Below are 21090 nucleotides of genomic sequence, written 5' to 3' on the forward strand. Positions count from 1 at the left end.
AAAAACCACAGAAAATGTTCAATGCTGTTAATTAAAATACAGCCTATAGGTTAACACGGGGCTTGTTTTTGTTGTCCCTGGTGTAGAAAACACAGCTCGGATAAATGAGCTACTCTCCAAACATCGCAAATAAGATATGTTGAAAATCAAAACCAAGTAATGTCCCTCCCCATTTCCCCCCCTCCAAATGCATTTTATCTTTACTACATTCCACTCTTTGCATTTGTGTTTCTCTACATTTTTCAACAGGGTTATGGCAGCTTTACAGCATTTTTGCAGCACTTTGATTTATCAAGATACAGACTGCTTTCTGCCAGAGCCAGTTACTGGTTTTATATAAATGACACAGGAGGAGCTAGCTCAGATGGTATAAGTGTTCCCCTCCCCCCCCCCAGATTTTCTGGGTATTTCTTTTGGCAAAAAATAGTTCCTTGTCAGATACAACACGGTCTCACAGTGTGTTTTCAATTTCTTGAACACAATGGTAATCTTCATGATACTTGTTTCACATTTTAAATGCCCACTTTTAAAACAACAACAGAGAGGGAATACAAAGAAAACTCTCTGGCAAGAATAATAAATGATTCAAATTAAGGCAAAAATGTCTATGCACCCCTGACCTTCCCAATCTGTTTGGATGGCTAGGAATTAAGATTTACTCTTAGCAAAGTGATTGAAGGTCTTTTCTTGTAAGGGTTTAAAAAAACCCAACAACCTGGAAACCTGTAAAGTAAAAGCTACAGACTGAAGTCCAAAGCATACCTATAATCCTCTTTAGTAACATTTGTTATAAAGACATAACCCGCTGCATTGTTAAAATAGGCTTTCCAATAGTGTGATGCTTTTTAAACTAAAGGGAGGCCTTGAATGTTGGCTGCCGGGGAGATTCTGAAAGGCTGCATCGATAGCCACAGATGTTATTTGCAGGCATTTTGTTCATGTTGAAGCTCAGCAGCAGCTTTGCCAAGAGACCATTAATAAGAGCTTCTTCCATCCCACCCTGACCCCCAGAAATGGCAGGATGACAGCTGAATTAGCTTGGCAGGTCTAGCAGTTGTTTCACAGGCAGCTCACCAAGAAGTCAGCATTCTGTGTTTAGGTAGAAAATAGGTATCAGCATAATCAGGGGTAAAGCTCTCCAGGGTCCTGGCCAACCTACTGATAGCAATGTTTGTATTATGTTCCACATCCCTCTCTATATGGACTGTGGTGGTGGAAAGAGTCGTCAAGCCGGAGTTGACTTCGGTGACCTCGCAGGGTTTTCAAGGCAAGAGAGGAATCAAGATGATTTTCCACTGCCTGACTCTGTAGACCACCCTGGACTACCTTGGTGATCTCCCATCCAAGTACTAACAGGGGCAGACCCTACTTATCTTCTGTCTTTTCCAGGAGAAAAGGGCAGGAGTCCCATAGCACCTAAGACTAACAACATTTCTGGCAGGGTATGAGCTTTCATGAATCACAGCTCATTTCTTCAGCCTCACAAAAAACTCATACCTCTCCAGAAATTTTGTTAATCTTTAAGGTGCTACTGGACTCTTGCTCTTTTCTACTGCTACAAACAGACTAACACAGCTACCCATCATGATCTGTCTTTTCCAATGACTCTTGTCTTCTCATAATGTGACCATTATGACAGCCTCAGTAAAGTAATTTTAGCTTCTAGGGACAGTTCATATTTGATCTAGAACTAGGCTGACCATACGTACCGTTTTGAATGGGATAGTCCCGTTTTTGTCACATTTTCTGGCCGTCCTGTCTTTTTCATTAAAATGTCCATTTTGTTCTGTTTTGAATAAGCCAGGCCAGTTTTGTTGCCCCACCCTCACCACACGCAGCTTTATTTTACACTCTGAAGGAAAAGGCACAACTTTCCAGCTTTGGGTGGAAGCAAAACGTGGTCCGTCAATTAACAAGTTCCCAGTGAGGCCAGGATGTATGAAAACGAATGACAGGCTAGCCAATTAGAAACAATGGGAGAGGCTGCACAGCCCACTGAATATAATGGGAGCCTGGATTGCCAATCCCGTTGCATGAGCTCCTTTGAAATACATTACAGCACACAAAGAGTTGCGAAGAAAACATGGAATGGATTCTCTAGTAAGATCTCTCAACCCAGATACACTACTCTGGGACTGGAATGACAGCCCCCAGAGTGGAATGACAGCCCCTGGGATGAGCAGCAGTGTTCTGGAACTGGATTGACAGCCCCAGGGGTGGAATGACAGCCCCTGGGACAAACAGAAGTGTTCTGGGACTGGAAAGACAGCCCCAGGGGTGCAATTATGGCCCTTCTATATGCGTGACAATTCTTTCTTTAATAACGCTTTCCATCAGTTTACCGGAACAGACATTAAGCTAACTATCCTGTAATTTCCTGGGTCCCCCCAGAACCTTTTTTTTATAAATGGGTGTTGCATTGGCCATTCTCCAGTCCTCTGGTACAGAAGACAGTTAAGGGGAGTCAGAAAAGAGGTCTATAAAATTATGCAAGGTTTGGAGAGAATAAACAAGGAGAAGCTTTTCTCCCTCTCCCATAATACTAGAATGTGGGGCCATCTGCTGAAGCTGGAGGGTGAGAGATTCAAAACAGATAAAAGGAAGTATTTTTTCACACAACACATAGTTAAATTGTGGAACTCCCTGCCCCAGGATGTGGTGATGGCTGCCAACTTGGAAGGCTTTAAGAGGGGAGTGGACATGTTCATGGAGGTGAGGGGTATTCATGGCTACTAGTTGAAATGGCTACTAGTCATGATGCATACCTATTCTCTCCAGGACCAGAGGAGCATGCCTATTATCTTAGGTGCTTTGGAACACAGGCAGGATGGTGCTGCTGGAGTCGTCTTGTTTGGGCCTGGGCTTCCTGGGGGAACCTGGTTGGCCACCGTGTGAACAGACTGCTGGACCTGATGGGGCTTGGTCTGATCCAGCAGGGATTTTCTTATGTTCTTATGACTTCATTCAAAGCTAAACAGCCCTAAGCATTTTAACCGCTTCTCATAGGGCAGTTGCTCTGGTCCCCTGATCATTTTGGTTGCTCTTTTCTGCATTTTCTCAAGCTCTGCAATATCCTCTTTTAGGTGTGGTGACCAGAACTGTACACAGTATTCCAAGAGTGGTCTCACCATAGATTTGTACAAGGGAAGTATGATATCAGCAGTGAGTGCATTAATAATTATCATGTTGCTGTACAATTATATGAAATTATTACAATTAAATATTTTTATTTACTAGAGTGGATATTTCCTATATTTTCCTATTGCACATTATTTTTCCGAATATGGCATCCATGTACTCTTGTTCCTATTGATTTATAGTTGGAACATATTGAGAAAACATGGCCCCAGGAGCAAAAAAATATTTTTATTTAAGCTCTTGGTTTGAGAAATGTAGTGATTAGTTAAAACAACTAAAATATAGTGAAATGTTGTATGTACTATAAAATAACAGTTTTATTTTTAAATTTCTCAATTTGATTTTAGCTAGTCCCCCTCTACGTCTACCTAAATTTTTGTATGGGTTCTGTCACTGAAGAAGCTCAATATGTTTGTGTAATAAAACTTTTTTTAATCATCTTGCTTTTCATGATTACAGAAAATTACATAACCCCTGTCCCGTTTTTGGTATCCCAATGTCCCGTTTTTGTCTCAAGGAAATATGGTCAGCCTATCTATAACCCACTTATTTGGCTTTTTGGTGGTCCAGGGTATCCCTATATAGGGCTATTTAAGCTCTCGTGTAGCTTCAGGCTAGTGATGGATGAGTGCTGTGAGCTCTCTGCTTTTCTAGGCTCTGGTATCCCTCACAGGGAACTATCCTTGGTCCTGATCGTGGCTAACTCCTTTGCAGCATTGTCTTGCCTTGATTCTTCTGCAGGCAGTGGCCCCAAGCAGAAGAATTTCTCAATGGGATTGGTTTTGACAAATCTTTACAGAAGCTGTCATACTGAGAAGAGTCCAGCTTTTGAAAAAAAAAAAGTCTCAAAATTTGGTCAGGACTGAATTGCAAAAGAAAAACAAAAAAGGATGTTATGGTATGGATTAAATGACAGATGATTCAATAGAAATTAGAGCAATAAGAAACCATCCCCCCACTTCTCCCTCTCCTACTAAAGTAGCTAACATTTTATTTGCCACATGGAAAAAGGAGATGATGAAGAAACTCTAATTAAACTGGATTCCTTTCCTGGCATCCACTGAAATACAGAAATGGATGCATTCTAAGAATCCATAACTTCATTGTCCAACTGCAGACCATTTCCCTAGGACTAATTTTCCATCACAGTGATCCTGCTATGTCAACTCATGTTGCTTTTTCTTTACTGGACACAGCTCTTACAAAATGAATGGTGGACAAGACAAAGTGTTGGAATGAACAGAAACTCACTCTCGGCGGTTCAACATCCTGACAACCACCACTACCAAGCTTCTCCGTATGGCTCAACCACAGGGGGGATCTGGCTGTATTCTAGAGCATTGCTTTTCAATGAATGGGTTGGGGTTCACAGGTGGTTCATACCCTGACGTAGGTTGTTGTTGTTGTTGTTGTTGTTGTTGTTGTTAAAAGAAGTCAAAATAAGAGGGGAGGAGGAGAAAGAGAACGTAGTGGTATGTCTGTTCTACACATTTATACTGGTACTATACTTTTCCAGCTTAACTGTCATGGCTTCCCCAAACCAATCCTGGGAATTGTCGTAAACACTGAATCAGACAATTGGTCCATCAAGATCAATATTGTTTACTCAGATTGGCAGTGGCTCCCGGGTCTCAGGATGAGGTTTTTCACATCACCTACTAACTGTTCCTTTTACCTGGTGATGCTGGGGATTGAACCAGGGACCTTCTTCATGCCAATCAGGTGCTCTACAACTGAGCCACTGGCCCCTCCCCTGTCAGAGTATTAAAACCTCTAGCCCCCGCCCCCCGGGCAAAGGGAAAAGAAATAACTTTTATATCAGGGTGTAGAGTTGCTGGGAAAGACAGAAGGAGAAACATAAAGAATAGAGATAGGGGTTTTTCCTTCATTCCATTCCAGAATGATTTTTGTGGGTTTGTTTTGCATTAGAACATAAGAACATAAGAAAAGTCCTGCTGGATCAGACCAAGGCCCATCAAGTCCAGCAGTCTGTTCACACAGTGGCCAACCAGATGCCTCTAGGAAGCCCCCAAACAAGATGACTGCAACAGCACCATCCTGCCTGTGTTCCACCCAAGATAATAACAGCACCCAGGATAATAGGCATGCTCCTGCAGCGTGGTGTAGTGGTTAAGAGCGGAGGTTTGGAGTGGTAGAGTCTGATCTGGAGAACTGGGTTTGATTCCCCACTCTTCCACATGAGTGGTGGAGGCTAATCTGGTGAACTAGATTTGTTTCCCCACTCCTACACACAAAGCCAGCTGGGTGACCTTGGGCAAGTCATGCTCTCTCAGACTCACCCACCTCACAGGGTGTCTGTTGTGGGGAGGGGAAGGGAAGGTGATTGTAAGCCGGTTTGATTCTGCCTTAAGTGGTAGAGAAAGTTGGCATATAAAAACCAACTCTTCTTCTCTGATCCTGGAGAGAATAGGTATGCATCATGACTAGTATCCGTTTTTACTAGTAGCCATGAATTGCCCTCTCCTCCGTGAACATGTCCACTACCCTCTTAAAGCCTTCCAAGTTGGCAACCATCACCACATTTTGGAGCAGGGAGTTCCACAATTTAACTATGTGTTGTGTGAAAAAACACTTCCTTTTATCAATTTTGAATCTCTCACCCTCCAGCTTCAGCAGATGACCCTGCCTTCTAGTATTATGGGAGAGGGAGAAATACTTCTCCCTGTCCACTCTCTCCAAACCATACATAATTTTATAGACCTCTATCACGTCTCTCCTCAGCCACCTTCTTTCCAAGCTAAACAGCCCTAAGCATTTTAACCACTCCTCATAGGGCAGTTAATTCCTTCTGAACATCAATTTAGCTAGAAGAATTACTATGACTGATTCCAGAATTAGAGCACAGACAGTTTGCTGCAGGTTTCTATTTTTCCTCCCCTTAGGCCTTTTACTGAAACCCTGAACACATTTACTTGGGATTAAGTTCCACTGGAAATAGTTCTTTAAAACAAATTCAGGGAAGGAGGCTTGAATCTACATGAGAGGAGGCAGATCATCTTATGACTATAACCGTGTCCTAGAATATGTCCCAGAATCCTCTGCAATGTGTGTGGGGTTCCATAGAAGCTGTACAGGAACAAGTTGGCATGAAATGCATTCTTGGAAGGTACCAGCCTACACTTTCAATATAAATAGATTTCTTAAATGTCAACTCACAGATTCATCGAATATGATACTTCTCTTCCATTAATGTTCCATTAGATAGTTTCATCTTTGGGGGGAGTGGTTGAGGAAAGGATAAAAGAATGTGACCATGAATCCTGCAGGAATTGGATGGCCCTGACTAGGATAGCTCAGCCTAGCCTGATTTCATCAGATCTCAGAAGCTAAGCAAGGTTGACCCTGGCAAGTACCTGGATGGGAGACTTCCAAGGAATATCAGGCTCATGACACAGAGGCAGACAATGGCAAACTACCTTTGAACGTCTCTTGCCTTAAAACCCTGAGGAATCTTGCAAAAATTTGATGACCCTTAGGGTTGATTCCAGCTAGCTTTTTCACTTGCCTCATCTTCCTCCTTACTTTTACTTCATAGAGTCCTATTCCCAGTTCTTTCCCTCTACTTTCCTTTAATATTACGGCTTTATTGGCTGAAGTCTTAAGCCCAAACCCCTCCTTACTAAAGCCCATGTTCCACATAGCTTTTACCCATGCAGGTCCCATGATTCACAGCATAGCCTTTCAGTGTGGTCAAAGGGGACCCCTTTTCCTTTTTTCACTAGCAGAAAAAGTGGTTCGATCCAGCCCTTAGCCTTGGTCCCTGGCAACCAGGGCCATGTAACAAGAGTAGCTTACTGCAGAATTGCATCGTTGTATGTTTGCATCCTTTTTACTGTTTATAGTTTTGGTGGCAGATGAAGTAAGAAGTAGGCCTCTGTGGTTTAGGTGAACTGGAATAAAACAGCACGCACAAGTCTAGAAAGCATGTAAAGTCAGAGTTTTATAGGTACCGTGACAGATCTAGAAAGAACGCTTTTAATTTACTAGATTTCTGGGACACTTTAAGTTCTAAATGCAGCAGATGGAAATTTGTTGCTTTGCAAAAGAACAGGAGATAAAATCCAGGGAAACAATAAGATGCTCCTTTGAAATCTGTCTTTGGAGGCTGGTGAAAGACTCTTCAAGGAGTTGGTGGGGGAAAGACATCTTGAAATGTGCTGTTTAATGTCCTGCAGCTGATGTAGGGTCACATTCCTTCACCATTGCTTCCCTGTTCTTTTTAAAATTACTGTCAAGGAATTGGGAGTGGGGATGTGTTTATTCAAAACTTCCCCCGGATCATTTATTCATAACGCCTTGATATGCGTTTTACAACCGCTCCTTCCCCAAACAAATCATGTTGGGAATGAAAACTAAAAGGAACTGTGCAGGTTCAGATACTTTTTTTCCCATGAGAGTACGCTGGGGATGTGAATGGTTTGCATTTAAGGAGGAAACTGAGAGCGAAACAAAATGGTTCAGGGTTCACAGGTCCTCAGGGGCTCTTTTGGCACTTGAGAAGGCATGGGTGGGAGAGAAGATCACCTGGACCTGCCATGCTGTGGGGATTGGGTCCACCTGGCACTTTTAAATGTCCAAATTCATTTCTAAATGGCATCAGCATCCACGAGTCAGACCCGTGGTCACCATAACGTCCAGTTTGACCCTGAGTTTTTCAAGTGCCCGGTTCAGTCTATCTCCATTTCAATTTTGTTCTTTCTCAGAAGTTAGCATGTGTGTCTTTACCAGCCAGCATGGTGTAGTGGTTAAGAGCGGCAGACTCTAATCTAGAGAACCAGTTTCGATTCCCCACTCCTCCATATGAAACCTGCTGGGTGACCTTGTACCAGTTACAGTTCTCTCAGAACTCTCTCAGCTCCACCTACCTCACAAGCTGCCTGTGGTTGGGGCGGGAGAGGTAAGGCAATTTTTTTTAAAATATATATTTTATTAACAATTTAAACATTACAAACACTTACACATATACATACACTTACAGATTAAAACTTCTTCCAAGGAGATTGGTGAACAATTATGAGTAAACCAATAAATGATCAAGAATACTGAATTATATCATCAATTCTACTTCAAAATCAAATCAAATCAAATCAAATCAAATCACACCTTTATTGGCATAAGGGTAAGTACATATTGAGGTTAAAAGGAGATTTATAAACTTTGAATGGACATCTCTTCCTTACAACATTAAAAAAATAAAACTTTAATGTAAGTCCCAGAAAGCTAGCAACCCCTGCAGTAACCTGGGGATAAATATCACTTAAAAGAAATCGAACTAACTCCTTATCAGTTCCACCGGGACAATCTGTCAGAAGGGGTTCGATAATCTGTTCCAGTAAAGGTGAGCCATGCTTGCAGTGTAGTAGAACATGGGCTATGGTTTCAACATGTCCAGAGGCACAAGAACACAGCCTTTTCTCATAGGGGACTCTGGCATATCTGCCTGTGGTCCAGGACATGGGGAGAAAATTTAGACAGGCTTCCATAAAAAGACGTCTCAAGAAAGGAGAGGTCAGGGTGCAGGAGTAGCTTGGTAGTGTGCCCAGAGCCGGATAGATACCAAGGGCTAAGGGTGAGCAAGAGTTTGTAGCTCTAGCAAAGAGTGTTTGTTTTTTAATGTCAGTAATCCTTAGTTCTACAGTTCTAAAGGCTTGCGCCCCATTTAGGGGGAGTAACGCGTCGAAGGATACCCCCATGGATTTGATTTTCTCACTGATATTCTTGCTCCAGGGTGAAACAGAGTGATCCAATAGCATATGCCACGTCAGACTCAGAGGGGTGGCTCTATAGTGAAGCCTCAACCAGAACTTAAAAATAAGTAATCAGGCCCTAGTTTCTAATAGACCTAGTCCTGTCTCTAGACAAAGAGCGTGGTACGGGACACAGTTGGGAATTCCCAATATTCGCAGCAGAAAGGAAGACTGGGCTGAGTCTAGCTTCTGGTTGTGGGTTACCCCCCAAATAGGAATTCCGTAAAGTAACAAGGGAAATTCTACTTAATAATTAACTATTCTAAATTGCATTTAAATCATATAAGCCTTTTATTCTTTCATTTTACCAGCCTTCTGATTAATCAAAGCTCTAACTTCTAACATTACAAGCCATCTCTAATACTCCTACTTTTAATCTTACTTCTGGGGGAGGGAAGGAAATTGTAAGCCATTTTGAGGCTCCTTATAGTAGAGAAAAGCCAGGTATAGAAATGTGTATTTCATTACGATGTCAACAGCGTCACTTCAAAATTATGTGTGTCTGGATTCACCCTTAGATCTAGCCTCTTAGGTCAGTATGTAATCCTAAAGGGAAATAGGGAGAAGAGTATTTGCTGGGACTTTAGCCAGCATGCCTCTACAAGGTTGAGCCATCAAGTCCTGATGGGCACACTGCCTAATTCCACCTTGAAACCTTGAAATGAAGCTTTTAGCTCCACAGAAGCATGTAGGGCTTCCATTTACATGCAAATGGATGCTATTCATGTGTGAATTACAGCAAGGGCTGACTTGGTGGAACAGAATAATTAAGTAATGGACACATTCCTTTCGGCTTTGGATGTACTTCCTGAGGATTATAATTGCTGCAAATTATTTCATTACAATGTCAGATAATTGAATCCTTCTTTCTTTCTTTCTTTCTTTCTTTCTTTCTTTCTTTCTTTCTTTCTTTCTTTCTTTCTTTCTTTCTTTCTTTCTTTCTTTCTTTCTTTCTTTCTTTCTTTCTTCCTTCCTTCCTTCCTTCCTTCCTTCCTTCCTTCCTTCCTTCCTTCCTTCCTTCCTTCCTTCCTCAACATTAACAGGAATATCTACAGGCAGCATGGGTGTGGATGAACACAATTTATTTAGAACATTTGCACTCCACCTCTTCATAGAGATGCTAGAAGCGGTTTGCCACAGAAAACAAAATAAAATCATAGGGGTTTGGGGAGGGGAGATGCTTCAATGCCATGCTGTCCAATTGCCAAAACAACCATTTTCTCCAGGGGAACTGATCTCTATCGGCTGGAGATCAGTTGTAATAGCAGGAGATCACCAGCTAGAATCTGGAGGTTGGCAAACCTACCCCTCAACTTAAAAGCATAGATAAAAAGAAATGTTTTGTCCTGGCACCTAAAAGCGAGTATAGTAGGCATCAGGAACTGAGATGTGCTAGTAAAAATCAGTGTAAAAATGGACACTGTTTTCCTTATTTGTTAATCCAGATTCTTTTTCAATGCCCGATTAGGAATGCGTGTAATTCCTCTTGCATGATACAAATGTTTAGCTTTCTTCCACTCTTTTGCCCAAACAGGAACCTCTGCTTTCCCCCTGGATTTGGCAGTAGGCAAAATTCAGCCACCGTTCTCAAAATGACTGATATTTCCCCATCCGTCAGAAATCACAGCCGGAGCCCGTGGGTTTCATTTGTCAATAATGATTGCTAAGTAGTCTGTAGATAGGAAAACTTTACACCATGACCATCGACAATCTGTCACTGTCTCTGAAACTGGCAACTAACAGCTGGCTGGGTGGATAATAGTGAAAGGCCAGGAAACCGGATCATAAAGAAGCAAAGGTTCCCACAGCCTATTTGGGAAGTGCATAAAAAGAATAGAAAAGGAAACGTTCTGCAATATCTATCCTTTCTTCCGCCTGTATCTGGAAATCAATAATTTCATTTTGCTATATTACTCACTAGTCCTGTTTATGAAAATTCTCCCCTTTTTCCTTTATGTTACCCTATTACCCTCTTCCACACTGACTGAGGCATTGATTTATTTTTTTGTGATCTTCTATCTTAATGCCCCACCTGCTTGCTATTCTCGCTGTCTGGCCATTTTTTCTTCCTGAACTCTTTTGCTAGCACAAGCTGGAGAGATATCACTACACGATCAAGACACTGTGGGCCAAACTAGACGTGATGGCAAAAAAAAACATACAGTGAGGGAAAAAAGTATTTGATCCCCTGCTGAATTTGCCCGTTTGCCCTCTGACGAAGAAATGACCAGTCCATAATTTTAATGGTAGGTCTATTGTAGCTGAGAGAGACAGGAAAACCCCCAGAAACCCAGAAGACCAAAGTCAGAGATTGATGTGCATTATAATGAGTGAAATAAGTATTTGATCCCTTTGCAAAAGATGACTTAGTACTTGGTGGCAAACCCCTTGTTGGCAATTACAGAGGTCAGACGTTTCTTGTAGGTGGCCACCAGGTTTGCACACATCTCAGGAGGTATTTTGTCCCACTCCTCTTTGCAAATCCTCTCCAAGTTAGTAAGATTTCGACACTGATGTGTAGCTACTCGAACCTTCAGCTCCCTCCACAGATTTCCGATGGGATTAAGGTCTGGAGACTGGCTAGGCCACTCCAGGACCTTAATGTGCTTTTCTTGAGCCACTCCTTTGTTGCCTTGGCCGTGTGTTTTGAGTCATTGTCATGCTGGAATACCCATCCTCAACCCATTTTCAATGCCCTGGCCGAGGGATGCTCACCCAAGATTTGACGATACATGGCCCCGTCCATCGTCCCTTCGATGCGGTGAAGGTGTCCTGTCCCCTTAGCAGAAAAACACCCCCAAAGCATAATATGTCCCCCTCCATGTTTGACGGTGGGGATGGTGTTCTTGGGGTCGTAGGCAGCATTCCTCCTCCTTCAAACACGGCGAGTTGAGTTGATGCCAAAGAGCTCGATTTTGGTCTCATCTGACCACAACACTTTCACCCAGTTCTCCTCTGGGTCATTCAGATGTGCACTGGGAAACCGCAGACGGGCCTGTACATGTGCTGTCTTGAGCAAGGGGACCTTGCGGGCTCTGCAAGATCTCAGTCCTTCACGGCGTAGTGTGTTTCCAACTGTTTTAATGGTGACTATGGTCCCAGCTGCCCTGAGATCATTGACAAGTTCCCCCCGTGTAGTTCTGGGCTGCTTCATCACTGTTCTCATGATCATTGCAACTCCACGAGATGAGATCTTGCATGGAGCCCCAGACTGAGGGAGGTTGACAGTTAGGGTTAGGGTTAGGATTGTCACCTTCTCACCAAGCTGCTTGGCAATAGTCTTGTAGCCCAGTCCAGCCTTGTGCAGGTGTACAATCTTGTCCCTGACATCCTTGGACAGCTCTTTGGTCTTGGTCATGGTGGCTAGTTTGGAAACTGATGGATTGATTGTTTCTGTCGACAGCAGAACCCTAACCCTAACCCTAATCTGGTTGGTTGATAGGGGATCAAATACTTATTTCACTCATTATAATGCACATCAATCTCTGACTTTTGTCTTCTGGGTTTCTGGGGTTTTTCCTGTGGTTATTCTTTCTCTCACAGCTACAATAAACCTACTATTAAAATTATGGACTGGTCATTTCTTTGTCACAGGGCAAACGGGCAAATTTAGCAGGGGATCAAATACTTTTTTCCCTCACTGTAAGAAAGGCCATGCTGGATCAGACCAAGGTCTATCAAGTCCAGCAGTCTGTTCACACAGTGGCCAACCAGGTTCCTCTAGGAAGCCCACAAACAAAACAACTGCAGCAGCATTATCCTGCCTGCGTTCCAAAGCACCTAATATAATAGGCATGCTCCTCTGATCCTGGAGAGAATAGGTATGCATCACCATGACTAGTATCCATTTTGACTAGTAGCCATGAATGCCCCTCTCCTCCATGAATATGTCTATTCCCCTCTTAAAGCCTTCCAAGTTGGCAGTCATCACCACATCCTGGGCCAGGGAGTTCCACAATGTAACTATGCATTGTGTGAATAAATACTTCCTTTTATTTGTTTTGAATCTCTCCCCCTCCAGCTTCAGCAGATGACCCCACATGTATTATGAGAGTATTATGAGAGAGGGAGGAAAGCTTCTCCCTGTCCACTCTCTAAATACCATGCATAATTTTACAGACCTCTATCATGTCTCCCCTTAACTACCTTCTTTCCAAGCTAAACAGCCCTAAGCATTTTAACTGCTGTTCATAAGGCAATTGATCTAGTCCCCTGATCATTTTGGTTGCTCTTTTCTGCACCATCTCAAGCTCTGCAAAATCCTTAGATCTACCCTGCTAGGCATCCACAGTCCCAAATAATGGATGACAACATTGTTTTGGAGGGATTTAAGAATGCCACAACCTTGTGATATTTTTGAATTCCTTTAAAAGGCTGGCAAGTGTTGATGGGTTGGTCTTGGGGTACTGCTGCAGTCTTGGGGTGCTGCTTCAGTTGTCTTGTTTGGGGGCTTCCTAGAGGCACCTGGTTGGCCACTGTGTGAACAGACTGCTGGACTTGATGGGCCTTGGTCTGATCCAGTAGGGCTTTTTTTTATGTTCTTATGTACTGTCACATTCAGTTTGGCCCTATGTTGAGGGACTTGCATCTTTTAATCTGGGAAGGAATCCCTTTCCACAATGTCTCTTCATCAACAGAAACTGTGTGAAGGAAAAAAAATATACTGCTTTCCCAGCTTAAAGGATACCTTATTGCCTTTTCAACACCAGCAAATCCAGTGTAACCCAGCCGATGGATTAGAACCAGGGAGACCTGGGTTCAAATGTGCAGTGTGCCACAAAGCTTACTAAGTGACCTCGGGTCAGTCACTCCCAGCCAACCTAGCCTAACTCACATGGATGTTGTGAGGTTAAAACCTAGAGGTGAGCTAATTGGAAGAAGAATGGGGATAAAAATGCAAGACAGATAGCAGTCTCTACACAATCCTCCTTTCAGAACTATTTGCACACCTAGCAACCAACATCTTTCTCACAAATGAAAGGGTCAAAGACCCCGATCCTGAACAGCCCAGGAAAAAAAGGGAATAAACATATGGAAACACAACTGAATTGCTGTTTGGCAGAGTGCACATTTTCCAAGGTGTTAACAAATGCAAAGCACAAAAAAAGAGAGGCAAATTTTGTTCATCACTTAAGGATTCATCCAGGGCTAAGCCACATGCCCACCATTTGGTGAACAGTGTAATCATATGGCCACAATAGCAGGCAAGAAAGTGTGGGAGGGATTGGATCATGTACTGTGTGCTGTCAGCTTTGTGTTTCTTCTGCTCATTTGGGAAGCATTGCTTTTGCCAGAATCTATGACCCACAGCACAGCGTAGCATAGAAGATCTCATGGGACTGCTCTGTGAATCACCTTGAATGCTTTCTTATCAACTTGGAGGAAAAAACATTTGCAAGATAGCAATTTCATTTTCTTTCCTAGTATTTTACTTCACCCAGGTTAATTTTGGCCTTTTAGGCATGGCTGTTTCACTCGGCATCACCCCTCCAACGACTTTGGGTCTTTGTGTTGATCATGCATGCCCTTTCCGACCATCAGAGGTCACCTCACTCTCCCCCTGCATTACCCCGCGTTTTGCCCACGTTTTGAAATCCGAGATATAACAGGTTTCTGAAAACGTGGGCAAAACACAGGAAACGCAGGGGGAGAGCGAGACGACCTCTGACGGTCGGAAAGGGCATGCATGATCAACACAAAGACCCGAAGTTGTCGGAAGGGTGATGGCGAGTGAAACAGCCATGCATAAAAGACCTTTGTACTTTGTGAATCGAATGTTTAATATCATTCCTCCAAAAGAGTGTCTACCCCTGTCATCTTATATTGAAGGGTGTTTTTGCTCATAAATTTAGGTCAATATTATAGATCAGAAGCTGCAAGACTCAGGGAATGGTTAAAAGAGTTAGATTCTATTACATATTTTGAGCGCTTTTTTCCAGACATTCATTCAGGTTGTGTTTTAGTGTCAATGGGACAGAGGGATTGCCCCAGAGACTCTGCAATCAGGGTGTAATCTCCAAGCTCTGTGATAGCTGATCTGGGGGCCGCTCTTAAGCACATCAAGGCGGGAGAGTTGAGAGCTGGCCATCATAAATGCTTCAGGGAAGGACTGTGGACTAGTGGCAGAACATCTGCTTCCATGCAGAAGGTCCCAGGTTCAATCCTCCACATCTCCATTTAAAGGACCAGGTAGTAGGTGATGTGAAAGACCTCCAATTTAGACCCTGGAGAGCTGCTGCCAGTCTGAGTAGACAATACTGACCTTGATGGACCAATGGTCTGATTCATTTTAAAGCAGTTCACCCATCAGATGGACGAAGGGCTTGACTCAGTGTAAGGCAGACTCAAGATTCTGCAGCAGAAGCGACATGCTTCCAATCTGCATGTATTCCACAGTACTTGGAAGTCAAATATTTACTTATAAGCAAGTTCCGGCAAGATGTTTGCATATTTTTTCTTGGTGTTTGTTCAGCAGTGTCTGTCTTAGTGCTGGACACACTGCGCACAATGGTGTCAGCATGAGCTTCTCCGCGTAGGAAGTCATGTCGCCCTATTCCCCGTTCTGTCAGTTTTGTAATGTAGACGAGGAGAACGAAATGTTCATGTCACCCCTGCTCACTTTCTCCTTGTGATTTCAAATACATCTGACACTTTCTCCGCACGTGCCTCTATATCTGTAATTACATTAACGTGCTGATGTGCACCAAGGGACTTCATCTGGAATCCATCTGGTAAATTTAACACACACACACAAAAATCTCACATCATGAAGGGAGTGACTTTCCCCCCCTCCTGAAATCTTCAAAGCTTTAACTCGGACGCTTTGAGAGAACTGTCACTTTACAATAACACCTGACACCATCATACTCTTGAAATTATCAATTCTAGGGCAATCACGCCTCTTTTCACCACATTTTCCCTTTCTTGATTTGAAAGGAACCCCCCCTTCTTATTCCTTCAAGCCTGCTAGAGAAAAATGCAGGGTTTGGATTCAGCAAATAATTTCACTCGCGCTGGCCAAGGGGACTTGGCCAAGATTGATTTCAGTCGGGCTGAAAATGACACACGTCAAGCTCATTTGCAGATGCTTATTCACCCATCAGATTGCATAAAGATGACCCTGGGATCGCTAAAAACTTTAGCCAGAAAGTGAGAGGCAAGCTGCTAATGCTTTCGCTGGCATGCCAGGTTGTGAAGACCCTTTCAGCAAGACATAACAGACCAGGCTTGTTGAAGGCAGTCATGACCTTGTCATTTTGAATGCCAAGAAAAGTTTCTTTACTGTAAAACAGGTTCGCAGAACTATTTAAATTTTTATCCCCAAGGAGCTCAAGGCAGCACAAATGGAGATTTATTTATTTATTTGGTTTGACCAAGGCCAGGCTTGGCTCACATAATTCACAGTAACAATAATACACATGAAAAATGTTAAAACAATAAAACATCACATCCTCTTAAAACTTTAACAATTAAAAAAAAATCTTCACAGTTTCACAATCCATAGGCACTGTTCAGGTGTAGAAATATCTAACTAGTCAGAGAAGAAGAAGAAGAAGAAGAAGAAGAAGAAGAAGAAGAAGAAGAGTTGTTTTATATAGATGCCGATTTCTCTAACTTTTAAGGAGAATCAAACCAGTTTACAATCTCCTTCCATTCCCCTCGCCACAACAGACACCTTGTGAGGTAGGTGGGGCTAAGAGAGCTCAAAGAGAACTTTGACTAGCCCAAAGTCACCCAGCCATGTGGAGGACTGGGGAAACCAACCCGATTCACCAGATTAGAGTCCACCACTTTTAACCACTACACCATACTGGTAAGGAAGTCGAGGTGGGTAAAATAATCCATGCTGGAACAACAGATAGATGAGGTAGATGATTTCAGGGAGACCAGTTTTGATGGAACCATTGCTGTCCCAACCATAGGCCTGGCGGAACATCTCGGTTTTACAGGCCTTGCAGAATTTTACTAAATCTAGCAGGGCCTACCGTAGGTCTTGTTCGACAGAGAATTCCACCATTCTCTTTTCTCCTCACAAGGACCCCGTGAGGTAGCTTAAACCAGGAGACCCCAATGTGCTGCCCATGTGCACCATGGCTCATGTCAACACCTTTTCTGGCACCCACCAAGTATTTTTAGGAAGTGGGTGGGACCAAGTAGGGCATTTGCCCAGTAAGGCTTCTGATTGACTATTGAAGATTTGATGGCTGTGCAGGATTTTTTTTTTTAATGATGCTTTGGCAGCAGCTGCCACCACAGCACAAGGATCTGCACTGAAGTGAAGCTGTGGCAATCATTTTGTGGCTGGCTCCACCTCCTGTGGCAGCCATTTTGTGGCAGCCATTTTGTTGCTGCACCCACCATGCTGTGTCACAGGCTCAAAAAGGTTGGAGACCCCTGGCATAGACAAAGAGTGGTAGAAGGTTCCATGGCAGATGACATTGCCTTCTACTGAGCTAGGCCATTGGTCTATCAAGGTAGTACGGTCTATTCTGGCTGGCAGCAACTCTCCAGAATTTTATGTCTTTCTCAACACTTACTATCTGACCCTATTTACTGGAGATGCTGGGGACTGAACTTGGGATCTTTTTCATGCAAAGCAGAGGCTCTACCACTGTTTATACCACTCTGGCTGTCTCTTAGGTACCTTCCCAATTCAGCGGTCAACACAGGGAGTGTACCAGCATAGAAGGAGGCATGTGAAAGCAATCTACATGTTCAGACACAGCAAACTTCAGATAACCATAGACTTCTTGTGCAATAAGAGTAGATTTCTAACAACAAGCCAGAACCAAGCCACTGGGAACAGCAGTCTTTTTGTCTGCTTGTGAGTGGTCCAGAAGTATCTGATTGAGAAGAGTGTTGAAGATAGCTTAGACAGACCTTGTTTTAATATGGCAAGGCAATTCTTATGTGCTCCTTAATCTATCCAGGAGAAGGTGGTACTAAGCGAATTAGGATTAATCCATAAACAGAGATAGGGTAAGCCCTTCTTAAGACCAGCTAAAACAACACAAAACTATGAGCACATTCACTAGAACTCTTCTTAAGCAAAACAAAGCAAGAGGGAAAATGTCAAAATATGTTAATGGACCTGATGGGAAAAGAAGAGTTGTTTTTTATATGCCGACTTTCTCTACCACTTAAGGAAAACCACACCGGTGTACAAAGTCCTTACCTTCCTCCCCCCACACCAGACACCTTGTGAGGTAGGTGGGGCTGAGAGAGTTCAGAAAGAACAGTGACTAGCCCAAGGTCACCCAGCTGGCTTCATGTGCAGGAGTGGGGAAACCAACCCGTTTCACCAGATTAGCTTCCACTGCTCATGTGGAGGAGTGGGGAATCAAACCCAGTTCTCCAGATTAGAGTCCACCGCTCTTAACCACTACACTATGCTGGCCAAAGAAAAGTATTTGAGGTCTGATGGAATGGCACTGGGTTTGTGGTTCTGCCCACACACTAACGGGCCCAGTCCACTGCTGCTGGGACATAGACACCAACGGTGATCTAACCTTGGGGTTCCAGATCTACCAGGATCAGGGAGCTCATTTTTTAACAAATAGATCAGTTCTTCTCAAACTAGTTTGGTCCAACTTTTTTTTCTGGGAATAAGCTGTTAGTTTTAATAAAGTAACTGGAGTGTCACATCAGTTTTGTCCCTGGATTTAAATATATTCACGCCATCTGTCTCGCCATCTCCGAAGGTAGAAACAATTGTGTTGTGGGTGACTTCCAGTAATTCCCAGTTGTTCTGAACAGCTTGAGTTGTCTTACATCTTACTCGCTTTTTTGTTGGGAAGATGCGGCTGCATCGCTCGGTCTTCTATTAAAATCATTTAAGATTCCCCCTACTGGCATATCAGAAGCAAAAGCAGTTTAGGGTGTTGTTGTTTTTTAATCTTGGAAAGCATTGCAAACTCCTCATCCCATCCTGCTTCGTGTAATTCAGGGTTTCCTCTTTGCAGAAAAATGCACTCCTTCCCATATGTTTCCTGTCCTGAGGTTTCAATATCATCTTTAATTAGAAATGGAAAAATTAACATTTCCCTGGCTTGATTTGTATGTGGGTTTGTCATTGCTGCTGTTTTTCTGCATCTCGTTAGACACCTACATCTAGGACTTTGTGTCAAAATAATATCACCATTGTATAGACTAATGAATATGAAATGCCCAATTAAAAATGTTCCCTTTTAGGAGTTGAGTGGAGCATTCCTGGGGCTTACATGTGACAAACTGAATTGCACAGGGGACAAACAAGAGACGTGAACAGCCTCCTTCCTTTCAACTCCTGTGTTATGCCTTTGTTGTGGAACTCTTCAAGGAAGAGTATGTGTAAAAATGCACGAGCGAAACTGACCGGATCTACATTGGACTTGCCACAGATATGAGAGGCTCTCCCGAAGTTTTTCCACGAGTGGCTTTCCATTCCAGAAAAGTTACATGCTTATTCCAAAGGCATGAAGTAACTATTACTCAAATCAAACAGGAGCATCTTAAAGAATAAAATTTACTTCAGCATAAGGTTTACGAATCAGAGCTCACTTCATGAGGTGTGAGCATACAAAGCTCTATCTCTGCCCTATCACTCCAGGCTTGAACAAAGATCTTGGATTTCCAACAGCGTGGTGTAGTGGTTAAGGTGTCGGACTAGGACACCCAGGTTCAAATCCCAACTCATGACATGGAAGCTTGCTGGGTGACCTTGGGTCAGTTGCACAGTCTTAGCCCTGATCCTGGCTGGTATTTGGATGGGATGGGAAACCTCCAAGGAATACCACGGTCGTGACATGGAGGCAGGCAATGGCAAACCACCTCCGAACATCTCTTGCCTTGACAACTCAATGGGGTCACCATCAGACAGCTGTGACATGACGGCAAGAAAAAAAATTGAGTCCAGTAGCACCTTAAAAACCAACAAGGGTAAAAGCTGTCATGAGTAAAAGTACTTCATCTTGTATCTGACAAAGAGAGCTGTGACTGTGATACCCTGGAATTGTTGGTCTTTACAGTACTACTGGATTCAAATTTTGTTCTACTCAAACAGTCTCAAGTGGCTGTCCGTATGATACTATCACTCACTATTTATTTATTTAGAAAAAATATATGCAGCCTCTCCAGGAAACCTGCCTGATGTGGCTTACAAAATAAAACTTAATAAAAAATACAAAACATTAGAAGTCATTCATTAAAATCTAGATTTTATAAACCCAGCCAGAGCATAAGAACAGATAATTCAGTGGGTATTCATGGCTATTCGTTAGAATGGATACTAGTCATGCTGCATACCTATTCTCTCTAGTATCAGAGGAGCATGCGGTGGAACTCAGGCTGCTGCACTCATCTTGTTTGTGGCTTCCTGGAGGCACCTGGTTGGCCACTGTGTGAACAGACTACTGGATTTGATGGGCCTTGGTCTGATCCAGCAGGGCCTTTCTTATGTTCTTAGTGGTATAAGTCAAAAACTTTGGGTGCTAATGACTCAACATCCACCCTTTAGAGATATTAATTCAGCTGCATCTTTTTTTGGTCCCTGCAACATAACTTTGTCTGCAGGATCCATCCGAGTATGTCTGAACGTGCCTTTACAAGTTTATGGGTGTATAGCTGAAGCTGGGAGAGAGAGCCAGCACGGTGTAGTGGTTAAGAGCAGTGGACTCTAATCTGGAGAACCGGGTTGGTTTTCCCCCTCCTACAAATGAAGCCTTCTGGGTGACTTTGGGCAAGTCCCAGCTCTCTCAGCCCCACCTACCTCACAAGGTGTCTGTTGTGGGGAGAGGAAGGAAGGAGTCTGTAGGCCGGTTTGATTCTCCTGAAAAGGTAGAGAAAGTCGGCATCTAAAAACCCACACTTCTTCCTAATTTTACAGAAGGCCACCAGTAGAAAGTGTCAGGATTTGAACTCAAGAGCCCAAAGCTTCAAGCCAACCACTGTATATATTTTTCCACACAGGATGGGAAAGACTTCTGTTCCTTGATCTGAACTGGAAACTGCTTGTTTTTCTGTGAGCCTTTCTCTACTGTAACATGTGTCATTGACACCTGGGAAGATACTATCAGTCTCCAGGGCCTTTTAAAAGTTACTAATCTCACCATGGCTACAACTCCATGTAATTTTTTTCTCTGTTCCCTTTCTCATCTTGTACAGCCTCTTTCGATCACAAGGTGCTAGTTACCTAGAAAATTGCTAT

This window comes from Euleptes europaea, chromosome 17 (genome assembly GCF_029931775.1).
Source record: "Euleptes europaea isolate rEulEur1 chromosome 17, rEulEur1.hap1, whole genome shotgun sequence".
Classification (NCBI taxonomy): Eukaryota; Metazoa; Chordata; class Lepidosauria; order Squamata; family Sphaerodactylidae; genus Euleptes; species Euleptes europaea.